This window comes from Arachis ipaensis, chromosome B08 (assembly GCF_000816755.2).
Source record: "Arachis ipaensis cultivar K30076 chromosome B08, Araip1.1, whole genome shotgun sequence".
NCBI classification, from domain to species: Eukaryota; Viridiplantae; Streptophyta; class Magnoliopsida; order Fabales; family Fabaceae; genus Arachis; species Arachis ipaensis.
In genome coordinates, this window is record NC_029792.2 from 43,196,172 (window position 1) to 43,214,901 (window position 18,730).

Consider the following 18,730-nt stretch of genomic DNA (forward strand, 5'->3'; position numbering starts at 1 on the left):
TGTTTATTTTAATTATTAATTTATTAGCTTATTTACATATAACGAAAACGTGTATTTCATAAAAACAAAAAAATATTTATTTTAATTATTGATTTCTTGTTAAAAATACGTTTTTTTATGAAAAAAAATGTGTCTAATCAATCATATAATTATTTTTTTATAATAACATACTTATATATTACAAAATTTATCAATGTTAAATTATTAAAAAAATTATATAATTAAAACTAAAAAATAAAATCTTAAAAATTTTTATGAAAGCACTTGTATTTAAACGATATATGAAAAAATAGAATTGATATTAGTGTATCCAAGATATTAAAATTTTAAATTTAAAAAAATGAGAAAAAATTGGTGAAGGGACTAGTTTGATGTACGACATTCAATTTCAGGGACTAAAATGAGTCACTTAATGCAAAGTGAGGGACTAATTTGGTGCATATACAACGATAACATAATGGATGACACGTGGACAAATACTGTTGCGACACATGGCACAAATGGACACGTGGCCAAATAACATTGTGACACGTGACACAACCATCCATGTCAGTATGCCACGTGTCACTGGTCACCACATCATCATACCATTACACGTGGCCAAATCATGAAGTGACACGTGTCACTTACAGTCCACATCATCATGCCATGTCATCACGTCGTTAATGAAAAATAGGTCAGGGACTAATATGGTGCATTTTTTTTCAATTTCAGAAACGTAATTAGTGCAATTGGAATCTCAGGAACGATTTTAGTGCATGACGCTAATGTCAGAGACCATTTTGGGTTTAACTCTGTCATATTTGATATTAAATTGGTTTGGTTTAATGCAGGAGACATTACTAAACTTGACATCTACATCATATATAATATGATAATATTATACATAACACTTCCTTAAACGTCTATTTAGATATCTAGTTAAAATTTTATCAAAACAAAAATCAAATAGAACTCCCTCATTAAAACTTTATCAAGAAACACCTAATAAGTATAAAACCTTGAAAAGTGTAATACCCTCGTTATCAGAAGTCACGCTTCTGGCTGCGCTACTCTGATAGCAAGAAGTATTACGACTACTTTACATATTAAATACTAAAATAGGAGCCTGTGACTCGACACTGTATCGCTGATTTCTTTGAAAATCAGAAATAAATATTTTATCTTAAGAAAAATACAAGCAGGCATAGATTCACATACAAGACTCCTTACATAATAACTCAATATATTATACATATAAAACATACAATTCCTATCCCTCTTACAAACTTGTAATAATAAAGACGAGGGAAGAATATAATCTAATTAATACAACAACATATAAACCAAACGCAGTATAACTCTTCTTAATACTTCTTCATCCGGTTCCTAAAAAGGTAAAACTGTAGGGGGTGAGAACCTAACCACACGTCTCACCACGAAATTTCAAAGTTGTCATAAGAAGATATTTAATAAGAAAACTGTTCTCAAGCTCAGCGATTATCATTGCCTTATGAATCTTTTAAAAACCCATAGGAAGTCATTCAAAACCTTTTCAAAGAAACAATGTTTAATCTTTCAGAAATCCGAAACCTTTCCTTTCTTATAAGAAAATCTCAATCAGAAACCAACCACGCAATCAAACAACACAATCATTAGTTCAGCACCAAAGTTCATTCTCAAATGTAGTACACCAGGACATACACAAGCAAGACAGATAAGGAAAGCACAAGTAGGTAGCAGTTACAGCAAATAGTTCAAGTAGAAGTTAAGAACAGTTTAGCAATTAGGCAAACCAAAACAAGTTCAAACCCAAGCAAAACATACAAATGCATATGATGCATGCCTGTCCTATGGCTGATGAGGCTCATTTGTCGGTTATCCAGCCAACCCGACAAGTCTGAATTGTCCTTAGACTGTCCCCCGACGTGCATCCCAAGAGTCTATGCATAGCTTTTTCTCAAATAATCAATATTGCTCAATGGGGGTAACATTCCCGGGAATTTATATAGTGCCCAGTCACACTTACGTCGTAGAGTCAAGAGAGTATCAAATTTTCAACCTGGCACACGTGGTGGCAAGCCACGGTACTTAATCCAGGGAACCTCGTATCTCAGATATTTCAAATTCATAAGCCATATGAATAATTCAAAGATCATATCTCAACATTCTCAACATCATAATCATTCATCAATCCAAATCTCATTTCCAAATTCATTCAAAAACCATATTTCAAAGAAAATCCTCATCAATCCTCTTTCCATTCCGTTTATTAACAATCTCAATTCCAAAACATAATTCTTTCTTTGATAAATAGATTAATCTTAAAACATATAATGTTTAAAAACAAATCTTTTTAGTTAATTACTTCAAATAAGACTTCCAATTTTATAAAATTTCGGCAGCATCTCCTCTAAAACTTGGACTTTGCCACCCTATTCGGGTCCCATCCAAACATTTCTCAAACCTTTTCTAAATCTCAATCATTTTCCAAGATTCAGCTAGTTCCAATATCAAATTATTTTCAAATCAAATCAGTGCCCATAATAAATCTCTTTTTAAAATCAAACCAGCTCAAATACTAAATCATTTATAAAGTCACTAACTCAAAATTAAATCATTTCCAAAGTTAATCCAGTTTCATATTCCAAATCATTTCCAAAGCCAATTCCTTTACATTATCAAAAATAGCTTCAAAACCAAGAAAAGCCATTTTTCATAATTATCAACTAAATAACCTTTCAAACTAATTTCTTTTCAGCAATCACAAACTACTCAAGCAATCAAGCAATCAGTCATTCAGTCTAGCAAACAACCACATTTAGAAGACAATCATAATCACAGACATATGTTCTCTCACATTAATATCTATTTATCACAACTCTGTAATATAAATTAGATTTTAAGAAGAACCCCTACCTCGAAAGTTAAACCTATAAACTAAAGGCGTCACAAGAACCATTCCTCTTCGCCCGAAACCAACTGCAGCTTCAATCGCAGGTCTGCTCACTTCCGCAATAGCAGAAACGGCTTTAATTGCAACAGGCAATCCCGATAACTCAATCCTAAAACATAAATATCGCAAAAACCTTAATAACACATAACAGAAAACTAACGGCGAGGGTTCGCAATAAGATATACCTACAGTAAGAGCAAAATGGAACAGCCGCAATCCCGAGCTGACCCGGCGGCATCTCCGACAGTGGCCAAAAACTTCGATGGTCCAATTGTAACCTTAACTTTGATATAAAATCGTCGGAATTCAATCCTACAATACCAACAGCTCAGAGCCTCTAATAACTTATATTGGAATATTGATTTCAGAAGTTCTGGAAGTAAAAACGCTTACCAAGAAGGCAAAGGCTCGGCGGTGGCATCCGGTAGCCAGAACAGCGGTGGTTCGTGGCGGTGACACGGATCTGGCGGCGGGACAGTGGTGGAAGGTGTCTCCCTTTCCCGTCACATTCTGACCCTTCCTTCCATAGCTCAGTTCGGCGATGAAGCAGATCCACGGCGCTGATGGAAGCACGGCGGTGACGAGGCAGATTTGACGGCGATGGGATCCTCGACGGCGTCTTCTCTCTCATCCCGCAAGCGTTCTCCCTTGGTGTGACTGTGCGGCGAGGCTTCGGCGGCGACGTCTTGACTCAGCGGCGGCGCAGGAAACGATGGTGCTGGTTGCGACAGAGCGCGGTGGCTCTTCTCTTCCTCGCATCGTCGGCGGCAACAGTGGCCCCTCCTGGGTGCTTCCCTTAGTCACGTGTTTTCCCCTTCATCAATCGGCGACGGCGAGGCAGCATTAGCAGCAGCGCCTCCTCTCCCTCGCGACGGCGCAACAGCTCCCTCCGACTCTCTCTCTTCCTCAGACGAGTCACTCTCTCTCTCCCCTCGGTTCTCTCCTACGCTGGTGATGTGGTCAGCCCCCTCTTCCCCTTCTCTTCTTCATTTACGTCGCAACTCCCTTCTCTCTTTTCCCCTAATTCCATTTCCCTTTTCTTTTTCTTTCTTTTGATTCTCTTTTTATTTTTTTGGAAGCTACGTTGGGTATTGTTGGGTATTGGGGAAAGGAGCGTGGCGGTGGAGGGTTAGGTTAGAAGGGGTTAGGGTTTTGTGTATTTGATTTTAGGATTATGGTTTAATTTGAGACAAATGTGAAATTATGAATTTTTAGGTAAATTAAGATTTTGTTAAATTTTAATAAAACTAAGAGATATTGTATTAAATTAACTTCTAAATTAATTCCTTTAAATTATTTTAAAAATATTATTTAATTATCAATTTGTTGATTGGCTTTTAAACAAATATTCTAATTTAAAATATAAGATAATAGAATTATTAGTTAATAAATTAATTATTATTCAATGAAATTAGAAAATTAAATTTTTATAATCTAGAGGAGTAGAAATATTTAAAATATGAATTTTGACACTAATTTTAAAGATTTTAGCTTAAAACCGGGCAAACGGATTGAATCGGTTGGACCGAGCCAAAATCAGGCCCAAGACCCAACATATATAAGTTGGAACCTATGAAGTACGAACACTTCGCTGAGTTGCCGTGTCCATGTGTCGGATACATTTCGAACACGACACTCATCGACACTCGTCCGACACGCATGTCTGTTGTGTCCAACTCTGTCTTAATAAAAAAATAAAAAAATTCTTTTTCGGACACGCTTGGACACACCTAAATACCATCACATGTCAGCGTATCCAATCTTATTCTTAACATGTATTCTTAAAATAAATTTAGAAATAGTATATATGATTATTTATTAAAACAAAAAAATATTTTAAATATTTTATATAATTAAAATAAGATATTAAGAATAACTAAAAAAATAATTTATGTTTTAATATCAATAAAATATCAAAATATCATTACAATTTATTTAAAAAATACTTTATATTTTATATGTATGCGTGTCCCCGTATCTTATAAGATTTTAAAATTCACGTGTTGGCGTGTCTCGTGTCGTGTCGTGTCCCGTGTCCGTGTCAATGTTTGTGCATCATAGGTTGGAACTCAACCCTCTTCCCACTTCAAATACATGAAACATGCTGAAAGAGGGGAAGGAAGGATCAAAACACAAACCCTAACTCAACTTCAATTTCAATTCCACATATCTCTCAATCGGAGTTGGTGCGGCCACGCGACTGCCGCATCAAGCTCTTCGAAACCATCCAAGCGAAGTGGTAAGAACGTTGCATTTTCTCACCCAGCCTTCCTCTCTTCAATTTCAAAAATGTTGGATTCATGGGTATTGAGATTTTGTATTTTGATGATGTTAGGTGTACTCTAATGGTGAGAAATTACTGGGTTTTGCTCCAATCATCCATGAAAATGGTAAGGAACCTTTAAACCTTGTACATTGGTGAATTAGTGAACCTTGTGTTGATTATTATGAAAATGTGTGAAATTAGATTGTATGCTTGAGAATTGAAGTCAAATTGAAGGTCTTGAGTACTTGATTTGGAACATTTGTGGTTGGACTAGCTGAATTGGAGCTTTGAAAACTTTGGAAGCTTGTATGGAGTAGAGGGTTTGAGGTGTTTTTGACTTAGAGAAGAATCAGCCAAGGTATGATTTTGGTTTCTCACAGTTAATATATATTGTTACGTGAAAACCTAGACTAGTTGCTTTAGAATAGGTTTGAATGATATGAATTGATTGGTTTGATTGATTAGAGGTGGTATGTGCATATAATGTGAATTATTAATGATTAATGTTGGAATTGGTGAGAAATTATGAATGAAATTATGGAATAGATGAAAGGAGTTGGATGCTAGCATGTTGTGGAATGAATGAAAAGTGTATGAATATGGTTTGAACACATTTGAGGCTATTTTAGGTTGTGAAATATTGGTTTTGAATTGAGAACTTTGGTAAAACTAGAGGTTTTATGTTTTTGGTAAAAATCAGATTTTCACCAACATCGACGGGTCATAATTTGGCTTCCGAACTCTCAAAATTTGTAAACTTATTTTGAATGAAAATTGAGTCCGTGAAGTTTACAACGTTTGAAGAACGAACAAAAAGTAATTTTTAACAAAAACGTTATGCACATTTAAAGTTTGAGTTTAAAAACAGAATTTTGCAGAAGACCAGAAATTCTGGTATGTGTGTCCACGCACACTATCGTGCACATGCACACTCTGGAAGTTTTGCACGTTGTGCGTATGCACACTATGATGCGTACTGATGAGCGGATATTTTATACGCTTTTTGGCATCACTTTCATATAGTTTTTAGTAGTTTTTATATAGTTTTTATAGGTTTTAGTGTTAAATTCACATTTTTAGATTCTATTACGAGTTTTTGTGTTTTTGGACAATTTCAGATATTTTTTGGCTAAAATTGAGGAGCTGGAGCAGAAGTCTGATTTAGAGATATAGAAAGCACTGCAGATGCTGTCTAGATCTGACCTGCCTGCATTCGGAAGGGCTTTTCTGGAGATACAAAAGTCCAAATGGAGCGCTCTTAACGGCTATGGAAAGCTGACTTCTAGAGTTTTTCAACAATAGATAATAGTCCATACTTTGCTTCGGATTAGAAAGTCCAAAGCTGGAACCCAACGCCAACTTTCTGCCTCCTTCCAGGCGTCCAGCGCCCAAAGAGCAGAGCCCAGCATCCAAAGGCCTAGAGAGGACCCCCTAGCTGGTGTTCCACGCCCAAAGAGCCTCATAGCATGTGGATCTCATCAAAGTTTAGCCTAAACACTCACCAAGTGGGCCTCAGAAGTGGATTTTAGCACTAAATAGACTGCGTTAACCTTACTAGTCATCTGTTTAGTATTTAAAGTGTATTTTACATAATCATTTGAACGACATCATACACCATTTAGCCCTATTTTCGTTTTCACCATTGTATTTTACTTTCAGTATGAGTTTCTAAACCTCCTAGGTTGAGGGGAGGAGCCATGCTGAGTCCTATGAATTAATAAAAGTATTACTGTTTCTCTTCGATCAGTGTTTGATTAATTCTAAGATGTGTATTCGTTCTTCGTCACTATGAATGCATTGAACTGTCATAAGGTTATCACATTCTACATGGGTTCAGAGTGCGTCTTTCATCAGACAATGATGAACTGCCAACTTGAATATATACCTCTCAGACGGCTAATCCACGATTTCGTTGGGAACTTCTCGAGACATCAGTTCAGCCAATTTCCGGGGAGATTAGGGTCTCTGTGGTAGAGGCTAGAATCTATAGATGTAACATTCTATGATCCGGAAGATCCAACCTTGTCTGTGGCATTTTGAGTAGGATCATAAAGGAGAATGGACTATAGGCACTTCACCCTCAAGTAGAGATGGATCCACACTAGCCCTGGGGTTCAGATCCGGAGGAGTATTGGCAGCTGCTCAAACCAGTGTCAATCACATATAGCCTGCCATTGAAGAAATCACTCACAAGCAAGGAGAGCAGTAGTACCAGAGTTAATTCAGAAAGACAAAGCAACTCCAACTTTCAACTCTATTCCTATTAATTAATCCAATTGGTTTTACCCCTTTCGGACATTATTCTTACAACTCTATTCCTTTTCCTATCCTTTAACTTTATTACAATTCGGTATTCCTTTCACAACCAACAACCTTCTAATTTCGCCTGACTAAGACTTGCAGGATAATCATAGATTGCTTCAAGCTACAATCCTCGTGAAATCGACCCTGACTCGCTCAGGTATTACTTGGACGACCCAGTGCACTTGCTGGTATACTAGTATGAAGGTGTGGAGATTCGTGCTACTGATGAGCGGATAATTTATACGCTTTTTGACATTGTTTTTAGTATGTTTTTAGTAGGATCTAGTTACTTTTAGGGATGTTTTCATTAGTTTTTATGTTAAATTCACATTTCTGGACTTTAATATGAGTTTGTGTGTTTTTCTGTGATTTCAGGTATTTTCTGGCTGAAATTGAGGGACTTGAGTAGAAATCAGATTCAGAGGTTGAAGAAGGACTGCTGATACTGTTGGATTCTGACCTCCCTGCACTCAAAGTGGATTTTCTGGAGCTACAAAACTCGAAATGGCGCGCTTCCAATTGCGTTGTAAAGTAGACATCCAGGGATTTCCATCAATATATAATAGTCCATACTTTGGCCAAGAATTGATGACGTAAACTGGCGTTCAACGCCAGCCTTCTGCCCAAATCTGGCGTCCAGTGCCAGAAAAGGATCCAAAACTAGAGTTGAACGCCCAAACTGGCACAGAAAGTGGCGTTCAACTCCACAAATGGCCTCTGCACGTGCTACACTCAGGCTCAGCCCAAACACACACCAATTGAGCCCCGGAAGTGGATTTATGCATCAATTACTTACTCATGTAAACCCTAGTGACTAGTTTATTATAAATAGGACCTTTTACTATTGTATTAGGCATCCTGGATTGTATTTTGATCCTGTGATCTCGTTTAGGGGGCTGGCCATCTTGACCATAGCTTGCTTCATACCAACAATCTCCGTGGGATTCGACCCTTACTCACGTAAGGTATTACTTGGACGACCCAGTGCACTTGCTGGTTAGTTGTATCGAAGTTGTGACAATTATGTATTGAGATCAGCGCACCAAGTTTTTGGCGCCGTTGCCGGGGATTGTTTGAGCCTGGACATCACAATTTTGTGCACCAGCTACCAAGTTTTTGACGCCATTGCCGGGAATTATTGAGTTTGGACAAACTGCCGGATTGTTTTGTTTTTGTTCCTGTTGTGTTTTTCGATTTTTATGAGTCTTTCTTTCTAAAAATTTTTCAAAAATCTTTTCTTTGTTTAAGTCTTGTTTCAATTTTTAAGTTTAGTGTTTTCTTGTTATTTTTCTTTGTGTTTTTCGAAAATTTACTTTTGGTTTTCTAAAAATTTTAAGTTTAGTGTTCTTTTTATGTTCTTGAGTTCTTTGAGTCTTTAAATTTTGTTCTTTGTGTTCTTGTGAGTCTTTAAAGTGTTCTTGAGTCTTGCATGTGTTTTAATCTTAAAATTTTTAAGTTTGGTGTTCCCTTGTGTTTCCCTCCAAATTTTCAAAAATTTGGGTGCACTAGATCTAAAAATTTTAAGTCTTGTGTATTTTTTGTGTTTTTCTCTTTCATCATAAAATTCAAAAAATAAAAAAAATATATATTTTCTAACTAATCTTAACCATAATTTTCGAAAATCATAAATAAAATTCAGATTCTCAATTTCAAAATTTTATCTTATCTTATCTTAGTTGTCAAGTTTTTAAAAATCAAAATTTTCAAAAGTAAAAATCATATCTTTTTCAAAATAATCTTATCTTTTTCAAAATTATATCATATCTTTTTCAAAATTCAAAAATTGCATCTTATCTTTTTCAAATTTTAAATTTTTAAAAAAAAATTAAATCTTTTTCAAATTCAATGTATTAATTTTATCTTTTTTTTTGTTTCTTATCTTATCTTTTTTAACTTCTAATTTTTAAATCATATCTTTTTCAAAATTTTTTAAAATCTTATTTTATCTTTTTTTAATTTTAAATTTCAATTTCAAATCTTTTTCTTATCTTATCTTCTATTTTATCTTAATTAAAATCTTTTCTTATCTTATCTTTTATTTTTATTTCTATTTTTTTATCTTTTCTTAATTAATTTCTTATCTTCTCTCTCATCTTTTTCAAAACCACCTAACTAACTCTTTCTTTTCAAATTTTCAAAAACTACTTCTTATCTTCTCTCTCTTATTTTTCAAAACCTCCTAGCTAACTCTTCTCTTCCTTAATTTTCAAAAATATCTATCTTCTTCTCTCTCATCTTTTTCAAAACCTCTTAACTAACTCTTCCCTCCTTAATTTTTGAAAATAATATCTTCTTCTCTCTCTTCTTTTTCAAAACTACCTAACTAACTCTCATCTCTCTCAATTTTCGAAAATCTCTTCTTCTCTTCCATCCTCTATTTTCGAAAATTTAACAATTAAAATTCAAATTTTTTTAAATTAATTTAACTTAATTTTCAAAAAAATTAATTATTTAATTAATAAAAATAAAAACATTTTATTTGTTATTTATTTTTTCTATTTATATCTCTTCTCTTCTCATCTCTATTCATTCAACTCTACTTCCATCGACTCTTTGCCTACAATTCTTTATCTTCTTTCCTTTCTTCTTCACATCTCACTTGGAGCTTCTTGCTAATTGGCACAAAAAGCTTTCTTGTGATTTCTCTTCCATCTTCTCAACTTTCATCCTCTCTTATTTACTCTTATCTACTATATCCAAGTTATTTTTCCTTTACTTATTTTCTTTATTTTTATTATAATTTTTATTCTCTTCTTCTTTTTCTACTTTTGACTTTAAGGAGGAGCTTCTTGCCTATTGAAAGTCTCTTTTTTTTCTTTCTTTTTTCTTTTCTTCTTGTTTATGACCAGGAACAGGGATAAAGAACCCCTCTTGACTCCTGATCCTGAACCTGAGAAGACTCTAAGGAGGCGTTTACAACAAGCTAAAGAACAACACTCCAGAAGAGATCTTTCAAAAAGTTTTGAACAAAAAACAGGGGACATGGCCGAACCACAAGAGGTGCCTAGAAAGGTTCTTGGTGACTTCACCATGCCTATCTCTGACTTTTATGGCAGAAGCATTGCTGTACCTGCCATTGGAACTAACAATTTTGAGCTTAAGCCTCAGTTAGTCTCTCTTCTGCAGTAGAACTGCAAGTTTTATGGACTTCTAATGGAAGATCCACATCAGTTGTTAGCAGAATTCTTACAGATCTATGATACTGTAAAGACTAATGGAGTTGATCCTGAAGTCTATAAGATGATGCTTTTCCCCTTTGCTTTAAGAGATAAAGCTAAGTTTTGGTTGGATGCCCAACTAAGAGAGAGTCTTGACTCTTGGGAAAAGCTAGTTAATGCTTTTCTGGCTAAGTTCTTTCCTCCTCAAAGGATGAGCAAGATTAGAGTCGAAGTTCAAACCTTCAGACAAAGAGAAGGTGAATCCCTCTATGAAGCTTGGGAAAGATACAAGCAACTGATCAGGAGATGTCCTCCTGACATGCTCTCAGAGTGGTCCCTCATAGGCGTGTTCTATGATGGCCTATTTGAGATATCCAAGATTTCATTGGACAGCTCTGCAGGTGGATCTCTCCACTTGAAAAAAAAACTTGCAAAAGCAAGAGAGCTCATTGAGATGGTTGCAAACAACTAATTCATGTACACCTCTGAGAGGAATCCTGTAAACCATGGAATCTCTTAGAAGAAAGGAGTTCATGAAGTTGAGACTCTGAATGCCATCCTGGCTCAGAATAAGATCTTGACCCAATAGGTCAATATGATCTCTCAACATCTTACTGGGATGCAAACTGCAGCTGGCAGTGCTCAGGAAGCTTCTCTTGAAGAGGAAGCTTATGATCCTGATCAACCCACTATGGAAGAGGTGAATTACATGGGAGAATCCTATGGAAACACTTACAACACTTCATGGGGGAATAATCCTAACCTTTTATAGAAGGATCAATAGAAACCTCAGCAAGGTTTCAATAATCAAGGTGGTAGGAACCAGAATAGGTTCAATAACAGACCACCATTCCCATCTTCTCAAGGGAATATGGAGACCTCTAAGCAGAGACTTTCTGACTTAGCCACTCTAGTCTCCAGCCTCACTAAGACCACTCATAGTTTCATTAATGAAACAAGGTCCTCCATTAAAAATTTAGAGGTACAAGTTAGTCAACCGAGCAAGAGGATCCCTGAGATCCCTCCAGAAACTCTTCCCAGTAATACTGAGGTTAATCCTAGAGAAGAGTGCAAGGCCATAACCATGGAGGTTGAGGCCGAATTGGAGGAGAATGGGAAGGCATTGAACGCTAGTGAAGAAGCCTTCACTGGGCGTTCAATGCCCACCAGCCCAGGGAAGCTGGCGTTAAACGCCAGCAAGGACATCCCTGCTGGGCGTTCAACGTCCAAAATGTTAGAGGGACTGGCATTTAATGCCAGTCAAGGTGGTCAGTAAGGGTGTTCAACGCCCAAAAAGATGACAGATCTGGCGTTGAACGCCAGTCAAAGCACACCCTTTGAGTGCCTGAATCCCACTCAAGAATCCTCTAGCCCAGAACCAAAGGAATCCATAAAGACTATAGAGGTTTCTTTGAATGCACTTCTGTAGTGTATAAGTTCTGATGACTACTCATCCTCAAGTGAGGATGACGACACTAGGGAAGAGCAAGTTGCTCGTTTTCTAGGAGCTCTAATGAAGCTAAATGCTAAGCTATTTGGTACAAAGCCCCTGGAGGAAGAACCTCCACTACTTACCAAAGAACTCCATGCTTTGGTTCAGCAAGAGCTACCTCAGAAGCTTCCAGACCCTGGACGCTTTCTGATTCCTTGCACCATAGGCACTATGACCTTTGAAAAGGCTCTATGTGTCCTAGGGTCAAGCATCAACCTCATGCCGCTCTCTGTAATGGAGAAGCTGGGAATCTTTAAGATACAAGCTGTACACATCTCTTTAGAGATGGCAGACAAGACCATGAAAAAGGCATATGGCTTAGTAGAGGATGTGTTGGTTAAAGTTGAAAACCACTACATCCCTGCAAACTTCATTGTCTTGGACATAGGAGAGGATGAGGATGGCTGTGTCATCCTTGGAAGATTTTTCCTAGCCACAGCCAATGCTATCATTGATGTGGTTAAGGGAGAACTAACCCTAAAGATAGGAGAGGACCACATCTTATTCAAGATGCCTCATCCTAATTCTCCCTCTAAAAGAGAGATAACAGTGCAACACCTAGTGTGCCAACCCTCTCTTTCGGTGCAGAGCTATGCAGAGTTCCCAGACATCAATTCTAAGCTTGGTGTTGGGCAGCCCTCAATAAGCTCTAAGCACAAAGGTACTAAGAAGAAAGTACCTAAAGGCTGGAGGAACAAGAAGGTTCCTACTGAAGGCCTCTCACCTGGCATGAGAGTTGTCTTCACTAAGAATCCGGTCCTACCACATACAGTGAGTCGTGTCCTATTTCTAGAGCATGTAGAGCTCATTCATGAGAGAACAGGAAGAAAATTCACTGTCAGGGGCAAAAATTTGAGCCCATACTCACCTCCGTAAGGAGCTAAAGGTTAAACTAGTGACTTTAAAAGAGCGCCTGTTGGGAGGTAACCTAACTTTACTCAACCATTTATTTTCTTTTTGTTTTTTGTTTTAGTTGTCAGAGTCATGATCATATGCATAAGCCAAGAGACAGAATTCAGAGTGTTAAAGTTGAACGCCAGTGAGGAAGCCCTCCTAGGCGTTTAACGCCCCAAGAGGGGAGCATTGCTGACGTTGAACACCAGCCAGGGAGCAGCCCCTGGGCGTTCAAATGCCAGTGTAGAGAAGCAAGGAATCTAGAATTCCCTAGCCTCTCAAGACCAAGAGGTCCCACAGAAGCTCCACCTACCCCACTTTCTTCCCTATTGATCATATTTGCTCGAGGACAAGTAAAACTCCTAAGTTTGGTGTTGCAAAAGCTTTGCTTTGTAACTTCTACCACTCTTAAATATTAAAGAAGAGGATGGAGCAAACTAGAGAGCATGCACATAAACTTGTGCAGCCGCCTCAATAGAGACAAATAAGTGACATAGAAGAGATCAAGCATTACATTAGATCCTCAAGGAGGAGTAGTAGCCATCATCATCCAGGTGGATTCGTTCTCTTTATCTCCTTGTCTGTTATTTTTCTATTTTTTATCTATTTTATTTTCTATTTTCTTGCTCTAGTTGCATGATCATTTGCATTGATGTCTTAAAAGTTATAAAATGTTCCATATATCTCTCAACTTGCTTAAATAAAAAAAAATTTTTATTTGAAAAGAATTGAGAGATGCATGAATTTCAAGTTTAAAATAAGATTAGTTTAATTAGTTTGATATGGTGTCATTTGCTTTTGTTTTCTGAATGTACGAATAAACAGTGCATATTTGAAGTTGAAATTTTAGAATGTTGACTCTTGAAAGAATAAAGAAAAAGGAAAAATATTATTGATAATCTGAAAAATCTGAAAGTTGATTCTTGAAGTAAGAAAAAGTAGCAAAAAGCAAAATAAAAAGCATGTTGCAAAAGAAAAAAAATAACATGCATGCGAAAAAGAAAGAAAAAAAGTGGCAAAAAAAATAAAAAATAAAAAATAAAAAGCAGAAAAATCCATTACTGCCCAAAAATGCAGGAAAATGAGGGCAGATTGAAAAAGCTAGTAACCTTTTAAACAAAAATGCAAGGGTAAAAGGACCCAAGGCTTTGAGCATCAGTGGTTAGAAGGACCCAAAGGAATAAAATCCTGACCTAAGCGGCTCAATCTAAGCTGTCCCTAACTATGTGCTTGTGGTGTGAAGGTGCCAAGTGAAAAGCTTGAGACTGAGCGGTTAAAGTCGTGGTCCAAAGCAAAAAGAGTGTGCTTAAGAACTCTGGACACCTCTATCTGGGGACTCTAGCAAAGTTGAGTCACAATCTGAAAAGGTTCACCCAGTTAAAGTGTCTGTGGCATGAATGTATCCGGCGGTAATACTGAAAAACAGAGTGCTTAGGGTCATGGCCAAGACTCAAAAAGCTGTGTTCAAGAATCAAAATAAGCTTAACTAGGAAAGTCAATAATATCATCTGGATTCTAAGTTACTAAGGGTGCCAACATCTCTAAGTTTCAATGGATAGTGAGATGCCAAAACTATTAAGTCCTACTTATCTGATCGAAACTAAGCTTCATTTGAAACTTAGAAATTTATTTGTATCTTAATTTTATTTTTATCCTACTGTGTTTTTAGTTGCTTGGGGACAAGCAACGGTTTAAGTTTGGTGTTGTGATGAGCGAATATTTTATACGCTTTTTGGCATCACTTTCATATAGTTTTTAGTAGTTTTTATTTAGTTTTTATTGAGTTTTTATAGGTTTTAGTGTTAAATTCACATTTTTGGATTTTACTATGAGTTTTTGTGTTTTTGGACAATTTCAGGTATTTTTTGGCTGAAATTGAGGAGGTGGAGCAGAAGTCTGATTCAGAGACAGAGAAAGCACTGCAAATGCTGTCCAGATCTGACCTGCCTGCATTTGGAAGAGCTTTTCTGTAGCAACAGAAGTTCAAATAGAGCGCTCTTAACAGCTATGAAAAGCTAACTTTCAGAGCTTTCCAGCAATATATAATAGTCCATACTTTGCTTCGGATTAGAAGGCCCAAAACTGGCGTCCAATGCCAGCTTTCTGCCCCCTTCCAAGCTTCCAGCGCGCAAAGAGCAGAGCCCATCGTCCAAAGGCCCACTTCAGATTAGGGTCTCTGTGGTAGAGGCTAGAATCCATAGATGCAGCATTCTCTGATCCAGAAGATCCAACCTTGTCTGTGACATTTTGAGTAGGATCATAAAGGAGAATGGACTATAGGCGCTTCACTCTCAAGTAGAGATGGATCCACATTAGCCCTGAGATCCGGAGGAGTATTGGCAGCTGCTCAAACCAGTTTCAATCACATACAGCCTACCATTGAAGAAATCACTCACAAGTAAAGAGAGCAGTAGTACCAGAGTTAATTCAGAAAGACAAAGAAACTCCAACTCTCAACTCTATTCCTATTACTTAATCCAATTGGTTTTACCCCTTTCGAACATTATTCTTACAACTCTATTCCTATTTCTATCCTTTAACTTTATTACAATTCGGTATTCCTTTCACAATCAACAACCTTCTGATTCCGCTTGACCAAGACTTGCAGGATAACCATAGATTACTTCAAGCCACAATCCTCGTGGGATCGACCCTGACTCGCTCAGGTATTACTTGGACGACCCAGTGCACTTGCTGGTACACTAGTACGAAGGTGTGGCAATCGTGCTACCACGTACACATGTAAATCCCAAGTAATTAGTGAATAATTAGCTAATAAATTAATTATTAATCAAATAAATTAGAAAATAAAATTTTATGATTTAATGAGGTAGAACTAATTAAAACAAGAATGTTGACACTAATTTTAATGAATTTGGCCCAAGATTGGGCTGAACGGACCGAATCGGGCGAATCAGGCCTGTATTGGGCCCAAGGCCCAGCCCAACCCAATAATATAAAAGAGCTTCAGCTCTTCCTCTCTCCTCCAAATGAAACCCACGCTGAAAGCTTGCATGAGGGAGGATGAAGAAGACCAAACCCTCACTCAATAATTCAACCTCACATAACTTTTGATCCGGAGCTTCAATTGATGAGCTGTCAGTGGCCACGCGTTCATCTCGGAATCCTCTACGAAACCCAACCCATAATTTTGTAAGGAATTCATATTTTCCTACCCAAATCTTCCCTTCTCAGTTTCGAATTTGAGGGGTGTTGAAATTGAGAATTTATATGATTTTTGTGTCTTAGGTTTGAATTAGCTTCGTGTACTTGTCGGGTCTTATCCTAATTTTGCATTGGTAAGGTAAGAAATGTTTAATCCTTTTCAAGTTATCTAATTAGTGAACCCTATGGTAATTTTAGTGTTATTTGGTGAAATTAGTTTGGATTGTGTACTTTGAAAATAAATTGGTGGTGTTGGAGACTTGGTATTGGATTCTAGGGAGTCAGAGACCCGTTTGGTGGGACTTTAGAAACTTGGGTATCATGGAACGGTAACAAATTGTGATTGTCTGGGTTTTACGAGGAATCGGCCAAGATATGGTTTTGGTTTTTCGTATATAATATATAATGTGTCATGAAAACTTAGGCTAGTTGACCCATAGGATAAGTTGAATTGATTGTTGATTGTTGAATTAAATTGTTGATTTGAGTTGAATATGAATTTTGGCAACTGATGTTGTAGTGAGAATGTATTGATACATGATGATTTTAATGATGAATGATGAGGATGATGAGAATGAATATATATATGTAATGAATTATTGATGATCTTTTTGGGTTATGTTGGCTGTGAAAGCAACCCTAGATAACTGAAAAAAGGTTGAAAATGTGATTTTGGAAGGGATATAAGTTCAAATGTGAGTTATGGTATGTAAGGTTGTTGAAAAGGTCCAAGGCAGTATTTTCTGCATAATTGATAGTGGAATAAACTAGTTTCTGGGAGCAGACCAGGCTCTATTTTTGAATGAAACTATTTTTCCATGAAACTTTAATGTGTTATGAGCGTCTCATAAAAAATTCAGAATTTATTGACGAGTGGTTTTTGAAGAAACAAAATTTTAAAGATTGATAGATTCTGCAGGAAATTCTGTTTCTCTGCTGCAGAAGTACCAACTTCCAACCCACTTAATTTACAATTCTGATGCGATTTTGAGCTGAAATTAATGGTAGTTTCAAGCCTTATCTGTCCAAAATCTTTAGTTTAAATTTTGTATCAAAACTCTTTTTAACTAATTAGTTATGTTGCAAAGACTGAGGGTAGCTCGCTGGATTTTAAAAACAGAATTCTAAACGGCAGGGCTGTGTTCCTAAGCTCATACCTTTTTCATGTGACATGGTAATAATCTGAAATTTTGTTTTATGGAAAGTTGGAAGATTCCTGTTTAAGGACATGAATTTTGAAAGGCAATGGGTGAGAATTGGATTTTTAGTGAATTTAACAAATTTACTGCTCGCTGCTATTTTTCTACAATAATAGCAGAATTTTGAAACATTTGTACAAGTTTCAATTATGGTCGGAATACCCTAGAACCAAGTTTTATTTTCTAAACCCATGATGTTATAATAACTAAGGGGATTAAAAAGAGTATAATGACCAATTAAAAATGTCTACCTGGTAAATTGTTAAGGAAAGTTTGAACGTTGTTAAGACTGAAGGAACCTGTAAGGGTGATTTTAGTGCTATTTTAGGGGAGATTATGTCCGAATTTTTGTAAAATTTTAGGGACTTAGTTAAATAAAAATGTGTAAATTGTCCCCAAGAAGGTTTAAAGTTAATTGGTGATGCAGAGATATGTGTAGTTAAGCAGTGATGTGGAGATATGTTTAGTAATGTGGTGATGTGGAGGGGTGTGTATGTAATTGGTGATGTGGAGGTATGATGAAAAGAACGAAAAAGAGAAACCATGAATGGAAAAGATAATTGAAATGGATAATGAATCATGAAAAGTGTACGACAAATGGGCTTCGTGCCAAACTGCTAATGCGGAAGTGTCCGCCTGACTGATAGCCTAAGGTTGCTAATGTGGGAATGTCCGCCTAACTGATAGCGTATGGAATGTGAATGGGACTTGTGCCAAACTGCTAATGCAAAAGGGTCCGCTTAACTGATAGTCTGAGATTGCTAATGCGGAAATGTTCGCCTAACTGATAGCCTGTTTCTACCATGATGCCAAGATATCCTAACTGACATGGAAACCCATGATGATAATTGAACTTGACTGACACGGTAAAGAAACCATATTCGGGGTTCGCCCCGAGTAACGTCGGGTTGCGGGTAGATAACCGACGCGTGAGCTCATGACTGCACTAGGAAAGGCATGCATAATGTACATTTGTATATTTTGTTTGAGTGTGCATTGTCTTAGCTTGCTTAATTATTTATTCACGTTAATTGCTAATTGCCTACTTGTTATATATGCTTTCTGTATGTGTTTAACTTGTCTGTTTTGTCTGTCTATGCAATTTCATCGGAGTTGGAGGAATGGAGGAAAGGCGAAGAGATTAAGGGTTTTGATTAGATGTTGATCAAGTTTAGAACCTTAGAGACCTACCCTCGTTTATGGTTTCAGCTTTAGTTCCTTAAGATTTATAATCTGATTGTCGGCGTTTTAGGATTGCCTTTGGCTTTCCTAGGACCTTGTTTATTATATATGTGGGCACCTTAACCATACTGAGAA